General features: G+C 37.9%; 1 protein-coding gene across 4 annotated transcripts in view; it reads right to left on the minus strand.

Annotated features, from left to right (window-relative positions):
• Positions 1–13881, minus strand: part of GTDC1 (glycosyltransferase like domain containing 1) — a 392967-nt gene that overhangs the window by 253973 nt on the left and 125113 nt on the right. The gene's annotated exons all lie outside the window — the stretch shown is intronic.

The raw sequence follows: 13881 nt of genomic DNA on the forward strand, positions 1-13881 counted from the left end.
GCCTGCAGAATGAATGCTGCCAATAACAGTGGCATGTACAAAGTACTAGAGGAACAAACAGACAACTGTCTGGGACAACCTGGAAATATTTCATTAATGAGGTGGCTAACACGTGTGGACACAAAAGAGGGACAAATTACAGTCCCTGAGCAGCTGAGGACATTTAGATGGCACAATTTTGATGGAATGCCACCTTTATAACATAATATAGCATCATTTGACCCTTACAGCTTTAATTCCCATTCTAAAAAATGAGGTCCAAGAAGGTTAAGGGTTTTTCCTAGAATCACACTGGTAGTAAGTGGCAAAGCAGAGATTCCCAGTCTTCTAAGCCCGAAGTACTATTCATTACACCACAGATATGAATTCGTTGTGGACCACTTACATTGCAAACACATTTTACTGTACTTAATAAATACAAAATAGCATCCTTGTTATTACCATGATTACAACTACTATAAATTCTCCCTTGCTGACAAGCCAAATGGCTAACTTCAGGTGTTTATATGATCTGCAGCACTAGCCTTTCACATAAGAAGAATGATTACATAATAAGTGCATACATCATAAAGAGGAATTCAAGTGTCTTCTTCATGGGCTAAAAAAGGCACATAAGACCAAAAAGCAGCCACCTCCCTAAACTCACATTGCTGTATTAATGCTATGGTTTATTGCTTTAAAGTAAAAAATCTTATCAAGGAGATGCATTTTTTAAAAGTGTCTATTTGTACTCAACTAAAGCAAATAGAAAATTCATGTTCAGAAAACGTCCTCTATTTTTTCCAAAAATATTCCCACCACCACCACTAAGTATAAGCTTTTCTAAAATCTGGATTGAAAATTCTGAAATATGAAGATATTTGCTTATCTACAAATCTGATCTTTAGTGGAGATAACAATAAAATTTAATCTCAGTCAATCTATATTTTCCTTAAAAGAAAACAGATGGCAACTTGTGGATCAAGTTATTGAGTAATACACCCCCCTCTATTCCCACTCCCCATTCCCAACATACAAACTACTGCAAACAATGACTCATTGTTAATCATTAAGACCTGAGCAAACTCAATGTTTTTCACACACAAGGAAGAAAAACTCATTAACTGCAGCTTCCATCTATTTATTAATTATAAAAAATCGTACCCTTATAATGGAGAAATTTGGTAGACATCAACTTACCCAAGTGACCAAACTTAATATGAACAATAATGGGCCAAAGGGATATCATGTCTCTCCCAATGTGATACACTGAGAAAGATAGAGATCACCAATTCCTGACAAAAATGCTCGATCTGAATTTGGTCGTGAGGAAACAGCCAGACAAATATTCTGCAAAATAAATGGGCTGGGGGCTTCCGTGGTGGCGCAGTGGTTGAGAATCTGCCTGCCAATGCAGGGGACACAGGTTCGAGCCCTGGTCTGGGAAGATCCCACATGCCGCGGAGCAACTGGGCCCGTGAGCCACAATTACTGAGCCTGCGCGTCTGGAGCCTGTGCTCCGCAACAAGAGAGGCCGCGATAATGAGAGGCCCGCGCACCGCGATGAAGAGTGGCCCCCACTTGCCACAACTAGAGAAAGCCCTCGCACAGAAAAGAAGACCCAACACAGCCATAAATAAATAAATAAAAACCCAAAAAAGTTAAAAAAAAAAAAATAAAAAAAAATAAATGGGCTGGATCTCCAAAAAATGTCAAAGTCATAAAAGTAAAAAAATCTAAAGTAAAGGGAAATAAAAAGACCCCCAAACCAAATGCAATGTGTGATCCTTCATGGGATACCGAATGGGGAAAAAAAAAAAAAACAGCTGTAGAAGATATAAGAACAATAGGGAAATTCTGAATATAAAATTGCAAAGTTTTATCAATCTTAAATTGAAGTGTATTGATTTTACTGCAATTATGTAGGAGAATATCCTCATTCTTAGGAGACACATGTTGAATTATTAACATGTGAAGCGTAATGATGTCTGCAACTAATTCTTAAATAGTTCGGTCCAAAGGCCACTAATAACAAATATTCAAATATTCATAGATAGAAATAAATGTGCAAAATGCTAACATTTGATTAAATGATATATTGTAACTCACTGATCTAGTCTTGTAAATTTTTAAGTTATACATTTATAAAACTACAAATTTGGGAGGATATTCATTAAATGGCAGTAAGCAGAAGGGAAAAATATGCCACATTCCATAAACAGTAAACCCATCATATATGTATTTCTAGTCAGACTCCAATTGTTCATTTCCTCCAAGAGAACTATCCTCGGGGTGGAACATCTGTAGCAAATGTTTAACTAAAGCAAGCCCTTCACTCTCCTCCTACCACATACCGCCTCTCCTTACCCTATCTACCAGCTGATCCATAATCAAGGAATCCAAATCTAAAATTGAGACTTCCAAATAAAAGCTCTCAAAGGAGAGAATGCAATACATTCAGAAGTAAAATGGCAATGATTTTCATAATATTACCCATTTGGGACTGCCCACACCAACACTTCCTTCAGTTTGTTCAATCCTTAACAGGAAACTCATTTTATTTTTATAACTAATCTTGAAATAGCGCTCACTACTTCTAAATTGTGGGAATTATCTCCAACATTAGTAAAACATTTCTCTTTGCTTTTTTGCTTGTAAAATCGAAGTTAAATTGGACAATAAGCAACTCCTCAAATATTCAGCTCAATGACACCTAAAAAGAAGTGATGAAGATGCCCACAAAAGAAATGCAGGTAAGATTCACAGGCAATTTTTTTCTTTGCCGTCCTCCATCAATTAAAAATAAGTGTATAATACAATGAATGACATCACTCAGTCAGCAGCTAATCCCTAGGCTCCCAATGTTCATCTTGCCTCAGGTATTATTTAAGCAATAAATCCTAACAAGGTGAGCTTTACCATCCCACACTGTGTCTCTGGCAGGAAAGGGCACAAGGTGATAGCAAAAACCACTAGGAACAAGATAATTCCTGACAGCTGCTGCTTGAGCACAAGTTAAATTGAACAGTTTATCTCAGCATGAAGATGTTATAAGGTTTTATGTTTAATATTTTTAAATTAACATAAAACCCAGAGAAAGCAGTTGGGCAATCTTTCACAAACATGACATACTACAATCACTGTATAAGCTGGATTAGTACTTATTACCATGCTACTACAGAATTAAGCTGTTTTTAGACCACCAAAGAGCTTTAAATTGCAACTTTTGTCTCTGTAAGAGAAACCTATATTTAAAATGTCTGCTAAATTCAAATTAATGGCTACATCATTAGCTTACCATCTCACCAAAAGTATAAGTAAGCTGCTATTATGATCATCTAACCAAAACAGCTCTGTGCTGTAGAAGTACGTGAATGCCGTTCTAGGTATTTGGGATTGTATGCATATACATGCTTCAAGTATTTTCAATGCACATTATACCTACAATCTGAGTCATATTTGCTTAAGGAATCCAAAATTATTCAACACAATGAACTTCTAGATTTTATTTTTCTTTGATTCAGTTTGAATACACTAGTTGTCTGCCTTTTATCCTATTTTCTTAATATGTCAAATGAGATGTTAAAATATACATCAGCACTATAGGAGTGTGACTACTATTATCAAGATGCATACTTTTATACCTTAAATGGCATGAAGGGTCAGTGAAATGAGAAACAGAGGACAGGCATTCAATATTCCAACCACCGCCATATACAATCTAGGAGAAAATCCTTCATGGACTAATTATCTCACTCTTGACCCATGAAGTTTTTTCAATAGCCCCCCACCTTCCAAAACCATTTATCACATAATGGGATACAGAACACAGATTTAACACAGATACCAATTTGGGTTGTTATTTATACTTAAATAATTCCCTGCAGGGCTTTGAACAAGCCTTTGACAGTAGAGTGAATGCCATCTTCCAGCTGTGTCACCTTGCTCAATACTTAAATTTCTTGTCTAGATACACGTTGCCCAGCCTCACTCCCTAAGTCTTCCTTCATTCTTTTGTTGCCTATCTTGAGTTCCTGTTCCTTGATATCTACTCCCGGGATTCTAGATCCTGTACTTTCTGTGATACAATATTTTCTGCAAGAAGGAAATGTTCTATATCTGTACCGTCCAATACAGCAGCAACTAGCTACTTATGGCTATCAAGCGCTTGCAGTGTAGCTAGTGTAACTGAGGAACTAAATTTTAAATTCAATTTGATTTAAGTTTAAATTAAATAGCCATAAATTAATGGGAAAGCACAACTCTTGATGGACCAGCTTCCCTTAACCCAACACTCCACCCATCCTACCTGAATGCAATTCCTCACTGAATTGATTTTCTTGTATAGACCCTTGATCTACTTGTGATAATCTAATTTCTAAGTTCCTCCTGATTTGCTGAATTTCACCTACCAGGGTCTCCAATTCTAGAATGCCAGAATGCTATTTTTTTCCTTCTGATAATTAGAAAACACATGTTCATTACAGAAAATGTTTTAAGTACAAAAATTATAAATTAATTATCATGCACAACCACCCCAAAAGAGATGGCCACTATTTGCATTCTGGCGCTCATTTAGTCAGTATACATTGAGCATCTATTATTTGCAAGGTACTAGGCTAAATAATGGACCTAAAATATAAAACAAAGTAGCTCAGGCAAGAAGAAAATTGGCAGGCTGAGGAACTGAATAAGGACCAAGGAAGCTGGAGCAATTAATTCAATGAATGGCCAGAGAAGATGCTGAGGAAGTCTATGGGCCTTTGTGAGACATGAAAATAATTTTGAATTTTATGGTAAGAGCAATGGAAAGAGAATGAAGGATTTTAACTAGGGAAATGACAAAGTAATAAATGCATATTGGGTGAATTTACCTTTATTCTTTCACTTTGTAATATGTATAAACTATTGCAATTTTAATTTTTTTTTGCTTTTAATGCATGTTTTGCTATGTTAAAAATTATTTCTGAAACATATATTTTAACAGATTTCATGATACGATGTGTCATAATATCATCGACCCGAACATGATTTTTAACTTTTTAGATTCATGATTTTTAGACTGATTTACATCTATAAAGTTTAAAATTTTTCTTGTATAATCTCTTATATTTCTATTGTATCTGTTTACGTATTTCATGAGATTTTTTTTTTTTTTTTAATATCAGAGAACTTTACTCTGACTGCTGTATGGAAAACAGACTGTAAGGAATCACTTTGCAAGAAGGGAGAAGAGTAGGAAAGAGAAAAGAAATGTCAGTCTCTAGGACTAGAATGATAGCGTTGGTGGTGCTGAGAAGCGGTCTGACTGGGTTTTTGCTGATGGTGCTGTCCAGGTTTGCTGATGAACTGGATGTGAGAAGTGAAAGAGGAGTGCTATCCTTTCCTCTGCTGTATCACTTCCAAAGTGTGTTGACAGTGTTTCAATGTAACAGGAGCTCAATGATACATACATGCATATGTCAAAATTACTTCCAAACATTTCAAAAGTCTTCGGCTTAAATATATATTTTAAATTTATAAAAACCTGTGTAGAAAGTTCTAATATTCATTAATCATTGATATACAAAATTTCATTTTAACTATGCTTTAGATGTCAGCTACTTTATCTTAATTAGAACATTTCTATTGCACGTTTAAATGCTATGGATTTTCAAAAACCTTGAAGAATGTGCATAACCAAATGTTTCCATTTGCTAAAACAATTAAAAATACAAGATGGAAGCATATTTAAAGGAAAAAGAAATGGAGTCATTTAATTTCCTAGGTTCTTGTGGGGGGTAATTTACAGGCTAACACAGTATCCAGCTTCCCAATAGCTGTCCCATGATGTAGCATCAATTAATAGGTCAGTTTTTCCACCATGTAATGTTCCTTTCCTGTGCTTATCATAATAGCTAGGAGAGCACAATGTAAAGAACACTTGTCCAGAAGGCAGGGAATTGAGGTCTGTAGGTAGGACCTGCCATTGAGCAAAATCTCCAACTGGTTTCTTAACATCTATCCACTCTACAGTCATCAACACTCTGACCTGCCTTACAGATGTTTAAGGAGACAAATTACATAACACCTGTGGTGCTTTCTTAGCTACCAATGCCACTTAAATTCGGGTATCTCTTAAATTACTCAAGCAAGCTCTCAAGTGTTTTAACTCTTGGTATCTGACATAGTATCTAATCCATAAAAGATACTCAGTAATTATGTTTGTAACAAGAAAGGAAGAAAAGGAAGGGAGGAGGGGCCCTATTATTGAAAAAAATCACAAATAAACTGAAATTTTTACTGTGTACAGAAACATTTTTTATATATTTTGGGACTAGCATCTGTTAAGAGTATTCTTCTAAGACACAAGGTACCATGAACTATTCAGAACGTTTATAGATATATCTGTTTTATGCCATCTATCAATAAGTCAACAAATCAAAATATTATCAAGTCTCCTGACTTGACAAGCTAAGAAGTATATCACCCCTGTGCCAAAAGAGCTGACAATATAATTGGCAAAACAAGCCATAAGTAGAGGAAACATTAAATAGCAATAAAAAAGATAAGTAATAGCTCTGTCCTGCACAAGATATGTAACAAAGCAGTGCAAGGCTGATTATGAATGAAGGCAGAGGCACTAAGCCCTATCCGTTCAGAGGAAGAAGAGAAAACTAAGGGCAGCAGAAAACCAGGAAGTCTCAAGTTTATTGAGGGTAGCAGGGGAGGCCTGGGTCCTGAGGTTTTGGGTCTAGAAGGATCAGTGCTATTTAAATAAGTCAGAGAGGAAGGACAGTTGGCTAAAGTTCAGGGTTTGAATAAAAGGAAGTAAGACTGAAAAGGTGATCTTCCACCAGACCTAGAGGTACCCGAATGCAGGATGAGAAGTTCATACTTTATCTGTTAGCCATATGGGGATCCACTGTACATTTATTATCATACTGGAAAGGCTTTATTACTTCTTACTATCCTTAATTAACTGAGTTATGAATGCTCACCGGCTAAGAAAAGTGGTAGTAAAATGAGAGGAAAAGGAATCAAATAAAGTACCACCATCACTACCACTCTCAAAATAAGGGAAGTTGTTCTATACATAACCAAATATAGATAAAACCAATTCATTTAAAACCACGGCTCTCCATCATCACTTTTTTTGATAATGAGATCCTTAAGTCTCTGTAATATTCTAAAGGAAGACAGGGACCCATGTATTATGCAAGGTTTTTTAAGTATATCTTATTTAATCATCATCCTAAAAGATATGTCCTATTATCCCCATTTTACCAATTAAGAAATTAAAGTATTACAAGAGGTTTGGTGAAGTGCTAAGACAATAGCAGTTACTAAGAGGCAGAGATGAGTTTCAAATCTAAGTTGATGTGGCCACAAAGTCTCTGCTTTTTCAGTTAACTCCACACTGATTTTGAACCATCTAAGATTAGAATGTGACTCACTGTTCCCTGCTAACTGCACTTTTTATTATAGTCTATGTTTGAGAAATAAAAGAATATAAATGGTACAAAGAACTGTACTAACCCGAGCAGTTTTATTTCATCCCTTCATTCATCACATATTTACTGGGAGATTACACTGTTAGACAAATTGCAGAAAGGTGATGACCATCAATGCAGGACCTCCTGAAGAAATGCAAACTAAGCAACACCCTAAATAACAGGAAGGAGTCAGCTGACTGAAATAATGAGGAGGTGGGCAGGGCAGGGGGGATAGAGAGAAATGGCTGATATTAAGAGCAACAGAGGAAATAGAAATGATGATGACTGGGAGGGAGAGGCTAAGGGCGACTCAAGGGTTTCTAGCTTGTGTAATCAGATGGGTAGTAGTAACATTCCTTAACACAAGAGGAGAAAACAAATCAGCAGTTGGAGTAGAGGAGAAATACAGAGACAGATTTTACAAATGTTGAATATAAATGGAGTGTCCAGTAGGTAACTAAAGATAATATATAATAGACCAATGAAAGAAACTGCATTGGAGATTTAATTAAACTAAAGGGCTTGGTCACCAAACATGTCTGTTAAAAATGTGGGTCTGGTTTGTTATATAATTTTACATACTGTGCTACTTGTTTCCGCCATATTTCATTTCATTTTTTTTTTTTAAACTAGCTTCATTCACTTTATTTTTCTCATAGAAAACTATGTGGTAGCTACAGCTGGAGCCTGGGTCCTCTGCACGGAAACTCTGGTGTGGGTCTTTACAAGATGGTCAGTGAATTCCTGATACGGAGACTTGGTGAACACCACCTCTTTCCAGAGATGAGGAGTGAGATAACTGTAGGTCTCGTTTCCTCCCATTAGAGTATATACTCTTTGATGAGATAAATTGGATCTGCTGTTCTTTTCTTTGGTATCCTATAGTTTCCCTAACATGGCAGTTACCACTCTGGACCTTAAGTTCCTTTATAGCAAGCCCTATATCTTCCTTGTTCATTGTCTTATCGCAGGTGCTCAATAAATGTTTCCAAATAAATGACTGAATGAATCAATCAATCAATCATTCATTCATTACCTCAATGATACTGAGAAAATCAAGCTGGTTGATTCTCTATTTAAAGTGTTCAATACGATAGTTACCTCTACCATTAAAAAACAAGTTGGGAAGCATCCCATGCCCCCCAAAGAGAGCACTTTTCTTACTTCAGCATCCAGTACAATTCTAGGAAGTTTTATTTGATGTCATTTTTTATGGAGCCCATTACTTTTTCCTTAGGGTCCTTAATAATATGTCAGGCACTGTTCTCTACTTCACCATGCTAAAATATCAAGAACTGAAGATACCATCCAAAGAAAAGGAACTCCTGGGGAAAGGTAGGTGTCAACCTGGTATAAAGATCAGGAATGTACAATATCATGATAATAATTCCTGTCATCTTCAGGGATTCATGATTGTCAGCCTTGATGAAGTAAGTCAATTAACATGCAAAGTGCATCTAACTTGCTGAGTGTGCTGGGAACACTTCATATGGTGTTTTATCTCCATAAACTAATATAATTAGTATGTGAAATATTTATAATTCCCCTCATGATTAATCTATTGTAGAAGACTATTCCTTAACAGCAGCATATCATTTTATATTGGAATGTTCTTTGATCTTTAGTTCATGCCACTCCTGAGTCCCTGGAGTTCATTTCTAAATATCACAAAGTTGGGAGAATAAAGACCCAAGGTAATGGATATAAGTCCTTTGTCACTCCAATTCAACCCCACCAGTGTTGTCAAAGATTACAAACATCTAAGGACACACTGACCTGTCAAGCCAGAAGCTACTGCTTAAATAGATACATAAAGCTCAGTTCAGGCACAAGCCTAAGAAACAAACCATAGGCAAGCCCAGAGTTGCTTTTAGATATTATTATCATTTAGGCTTGAATATTAAGGCACAGGAATAGTTAAAATAATCACAACAATGACAATGACAATAATAATATCTGCTACCTGGCGTGTCAACTAAAGCAGTGGTCCCAACCTTTTTGGCACCAGGGACCGGTTTCATGGAAGACAATTTTTCCACGGACCAGGGTGGCGGCGGGGAGATGGTTTCAGGATGATTCAAGCACATTACATTTATTGTGCACTTTATTTCTATCATTATTACATCATAATATATAATGAAATAATTGTACAACTCACCATAATGCAGAATCCGTGGGAGCCCTGAGCTTGTTTTCCTGCTACTAGATTGTCCCATCTGGGGGGGATGGGAGACAGTGACACCCGAAGTGTGCTGCTTATGTCCAGTCTACTCTGTAATCTCGTTTTGGTTGCTGTAACTGCAGAAAACCCTGCTTCACAAAGATAGGATGTTGGAAATGGAAGCAGGCTTTTCAGTACTTTTGTGGCAATCTCAGGATATTCCGCCTTGACTTTAATCCAGAATGTATGGAGATCTGAAGTTGTCTCAAACACACTTTTAAGGCCACCGTCATTTGTGATCTCAAGCAGTTGATCCTCTTCTAGCACGAACAACGTCGATTCACCTGGCTTATTCACAATTGGGTCACGGATCCATTCCTTCCCAGTTTGGGGGTCTTTTGTGGTTGGGAAGTAATGCTCAAACTCTTTTGAAAGCTGAGATAGGTGACCATGCACCAGCTGGAAGAAAGAAGGCCCTGGCTCAGTCTCTTTGAAAATCTCTGCTAATGTTTGAAACATGTCAAAAATCCCAATGTTCACTCACCGCCCCCATAATTCCAGTTTGGCTTTGAATGCAGCCACTTTATCTGCCGACTTGAACACAGCTGTCATTCTCCCCTGAAGTGATAGATAGAGTTCACTGAGCAGGTTGAATATGTCACACAAGTAAGCAAGTTTTGAGACCCATTCTGTGTCACTGAAATGTGCTGCCAGTGGTGACTGTTTTTCTAGAAGAAATCTCTGCAGTGGCTCTTGTAACTCAGAAACTCTGGCCAGTGATCTACCTTTAGAAAGCCATCTCACTTCTGTGTATAAGAGAAGACGTGTGTGCTCTGCATCCATCTCCTACAGAGCTGCGCGAACAGACATGAGTTAAGGGCATGTACTTTAATGTGGTTGATAATTCTAATCGCATCCTGCAAAACGTTGTTAAGTTCAGGTGACATTTTTCGGCTAGCCAGCATTTCTCTGTGGATGACACAGTGCGTGGACTCACATTCAGAAGCGACCTCTTTGAACCGAGTAGTGAAACCAGAAAGTCATCCAATCATGGCAGCTGCTCCGTCCGTGCATATACTGATACAAAATGGCCAATTCACTTTTCCTGATAGGTAATCATTCAAAGACTTGAATAGTACTGCAGCTGTGGCGTTGGTTGGCAACAAAAGTGCACATAACATATCCTCATGCACATCCTCGTGAAAAAAACCATATCGCACAAAAACAAGCACCGTTGCCTCATTGTGAACATCGGTAGACTTGTCAACCTGGACTGCGTATCATGGTGACTCATTAAGCCTAACAATTGTGCCTCAATATCCTCTGCTATTTCATCAATTCGTCTAGTTATGGTGCTAGCCAAAAGAGGAACATGTGTCAGCCTCTCCTAAAAGTTCATGACAGTGTCCTTAGCAGCAGGCAGGATCAACTCTGCACCAATAGTAAAGGGCTTCTTAGCTTTAGCCATGAGGTTAGCCACTAAGAATGATGCTCTCAGTGCAGACACATTTGATGACGTGGTGGCCTTCAATAATTGCTTCTGTTCTTTGTATTCACTTTTTTTTCTTTTGGAAAAACTCCAAAGGCTTGTCCTTCAATGCAGGGTGCTTGGTCTCCACGTGGCGAAGCAGTTTTGAAGGTTTCAGGGCTTTGTTGGATAGCTGGTCACCACATATTATACAAAGCGGGCTTGGAGAACGTGAATCACCTGTTGCAATGAACCTGTAATTTAAGTATGTCTCTTGGTATTTTCTTTTAAATGCAGCTTTCTTTTTGTTGGCAGTCTTAGAGCCTTCTGCTGTCTCATCATTGGGTCTTTCCCATTTTCAAATAAGCTCTCCAGTGATGTTTGTTTTTTACTAATTTGGCTAGGGTTACCTTGTGGGCTTACCAAAACTGTGACTGAGACAAGTGCGCAGTGCGGGAAAGCGGCGTGGATGGAAGTGGTAAATAAAATAATGGGCGGACCACACGAGGACTAAAATAAGTGTCGGATTCTGACTTAGAGCCTGCCACCAGATGCAGCTGTACAGCTGAAGTACATCAACTCACTTGCCACTATAAAGCCTGCCACCAGATGCAGCTTAATCGTCACTTGCCACTCACTGATAGGGGTTTGATATGATTCTGCAGCCAATTGATTTATTATGGTCTCTGTGCAGTCAGACCTCTCTGCTAATGATGATCTGTATTTGCAGCCGCTCCCCAGCACTACCATCACCACCTCAGCTCCACCTCAGATCATCAGGCATTAGATTCTCATAAGGAGCTCGCAACCTAGATCCCTCGCATGCGCAGTTCTCAGTAGGGTTCGCGCTCCTATGAGAATCTAATGCCAACGTTGATCTGACAGGAGGCAGAGCACAGGCGGTAATGTGAGTGATGGGGAGAGGCTGTAGATACAGATGAAGCTTTGCTCATTCACCTGCCCCTCACCTCCCGCTGTGAGGCCCAGTTCCAGAGGTTAGGGCCCCCTGAACTAAACTATTCCTGATAACCATAGAGAGAAAGGTGTTTTGTGCCCAAATAACTAATAAGCTAATAAGGAAAAATATGTTAACCTGCTATTTTTACTGAATTACATTTACTGCTAAAATTAACAAGCACAAAAGAAAATGCTTCCTAAATATTCAGTCTTTCTATAATCAGTCATAAAAAGCTAAATTTTATGAGTATTTGTTTTAAATTTGCTTCCCAGAGTCCCATATTCTAGTGAGTTGTTCTATCATTTGATTTGTGTCATTTTGTTGTTATGCTTCTCATAGAGATTATTCCTGTGTTTTGATTACTTCTCCTATGTTTGTTTTGGCAAGTCCAAGACAGTTCTTTGAAAGCTTCCCTGAATTTGGTGCTTAATATGCCATTTGAAGAAATACCTCCCCACAAATAATTTATTTATTATCACCAATGTTTTGTTATTTTACCCATCACTTTAATTGTAAGTGTGTCACCAGGTAATTAATTACAAAAGTCAAAGCCAGCAGAGTGCACCGTACACAGTAGGCACTCAAAAAGTGTTTAGGAGAGTGAAACGTTAACTAATGTAGTACATCTGCAATAGAAAAAGAATTTGAAGGTGTGAGTCTCCAGACTGCGTCCCGGCCTTTCATACTTTTATTTTAAAGATGAAACGTTTTATAAACATTAGTTTGCTAATCCTGAGTTTCTTTCTCATCAAGACGACAAGGTGAAAATTCTAAGATTATGTTTCCCAATCTATAGCACAGAAGGGGAAACACTTGAAAGCTAGTTTTTTGAAAGATCAAAACTTCCTATTTTAATAGAGTAAAATGAAAATTATAAATTTTTCTACATGCATGCTAAGTTTCACAAATAAAATTTTTTTTAATATGCTTCCCTTGACCACAGCTTAAATAATTGCCCTCTTTTTTTTTTTTTTTTTTAATTTATTTGGCTGCTCCAGGTCTTAGTTGCAGCATGTGGGATCTTTAGTTGCGGCATGCGTGTGGGATCTAGTTCCCTGACCACGGATTGGACCAAGGTCCCCTGCATTGGGAGCACAGAGTCTTAACCGCTGGACCACCAGGGAAGTCCCTGCCCTTTTTTTTCAAGTAACTAATATATACATAGGTACAGGGGGAAAAAAAAACAGATGAAAAGTAGAAAATGCTATATAAACAATATTGTTAAGATTATCTAAAAATGAAGTATTGAGGTCATTCAACACAATCTACTCAACATGGTAACTTTCTGAGATGCATCTCTTGGTCTCACCTACTATATTACACTGTATGTGAGATCAAATACTACAGCTGGAGGAATTCCCAAGGTCACACTTCCTTAACAGGTGACTGAGAAGCACAAAATGAGGTCACCTGCCCTGGGTTAGCCAGTTAAGAGGCAAAGCTGGGACCAGGATACTCAGTAATAGAAAGGAAGACACAGGTGCTGCTAGTGAGCCTGTCTCCTAATTCCAATAGTGGGAGCAGTTTCAAGTTAGACACTGAAATGAAAATACTCTGCATTTAAATGGGGGGGAAAACCCATTCACTGAGGGAAAAAAACAGCTAGAAAAACTTTCTTTGACCATGTTTCGCCCCCTCTCTCCACACAATATAGACAAAAGTACTTGAACATGCATATAAATATGCACTAGAGGCTCACTACAGATATCCGTCTGAGTCTCAATGTTATTTGAATTTTCCATTGCCTACGACTGAAGCTCACATGCCATAGGTCACAGAAAGTCATCTAAAGCCTCTCTCTGCCATGCAAGACATTTATACCTAAGGCACAGAGTGGAAG

Source organism: Balaenoptera physalus (genome assembly GCF_965194825.1).
Source record: "Balaenoptera physalus genome assembly, chromosome: 6".
Lineage (NCBI taxonomy): Eukaryota > Metazoa > Chordata > Mammalia > Artiodactyla > Balaenopteridae > Balaenoptera > Balaenoptera physalus.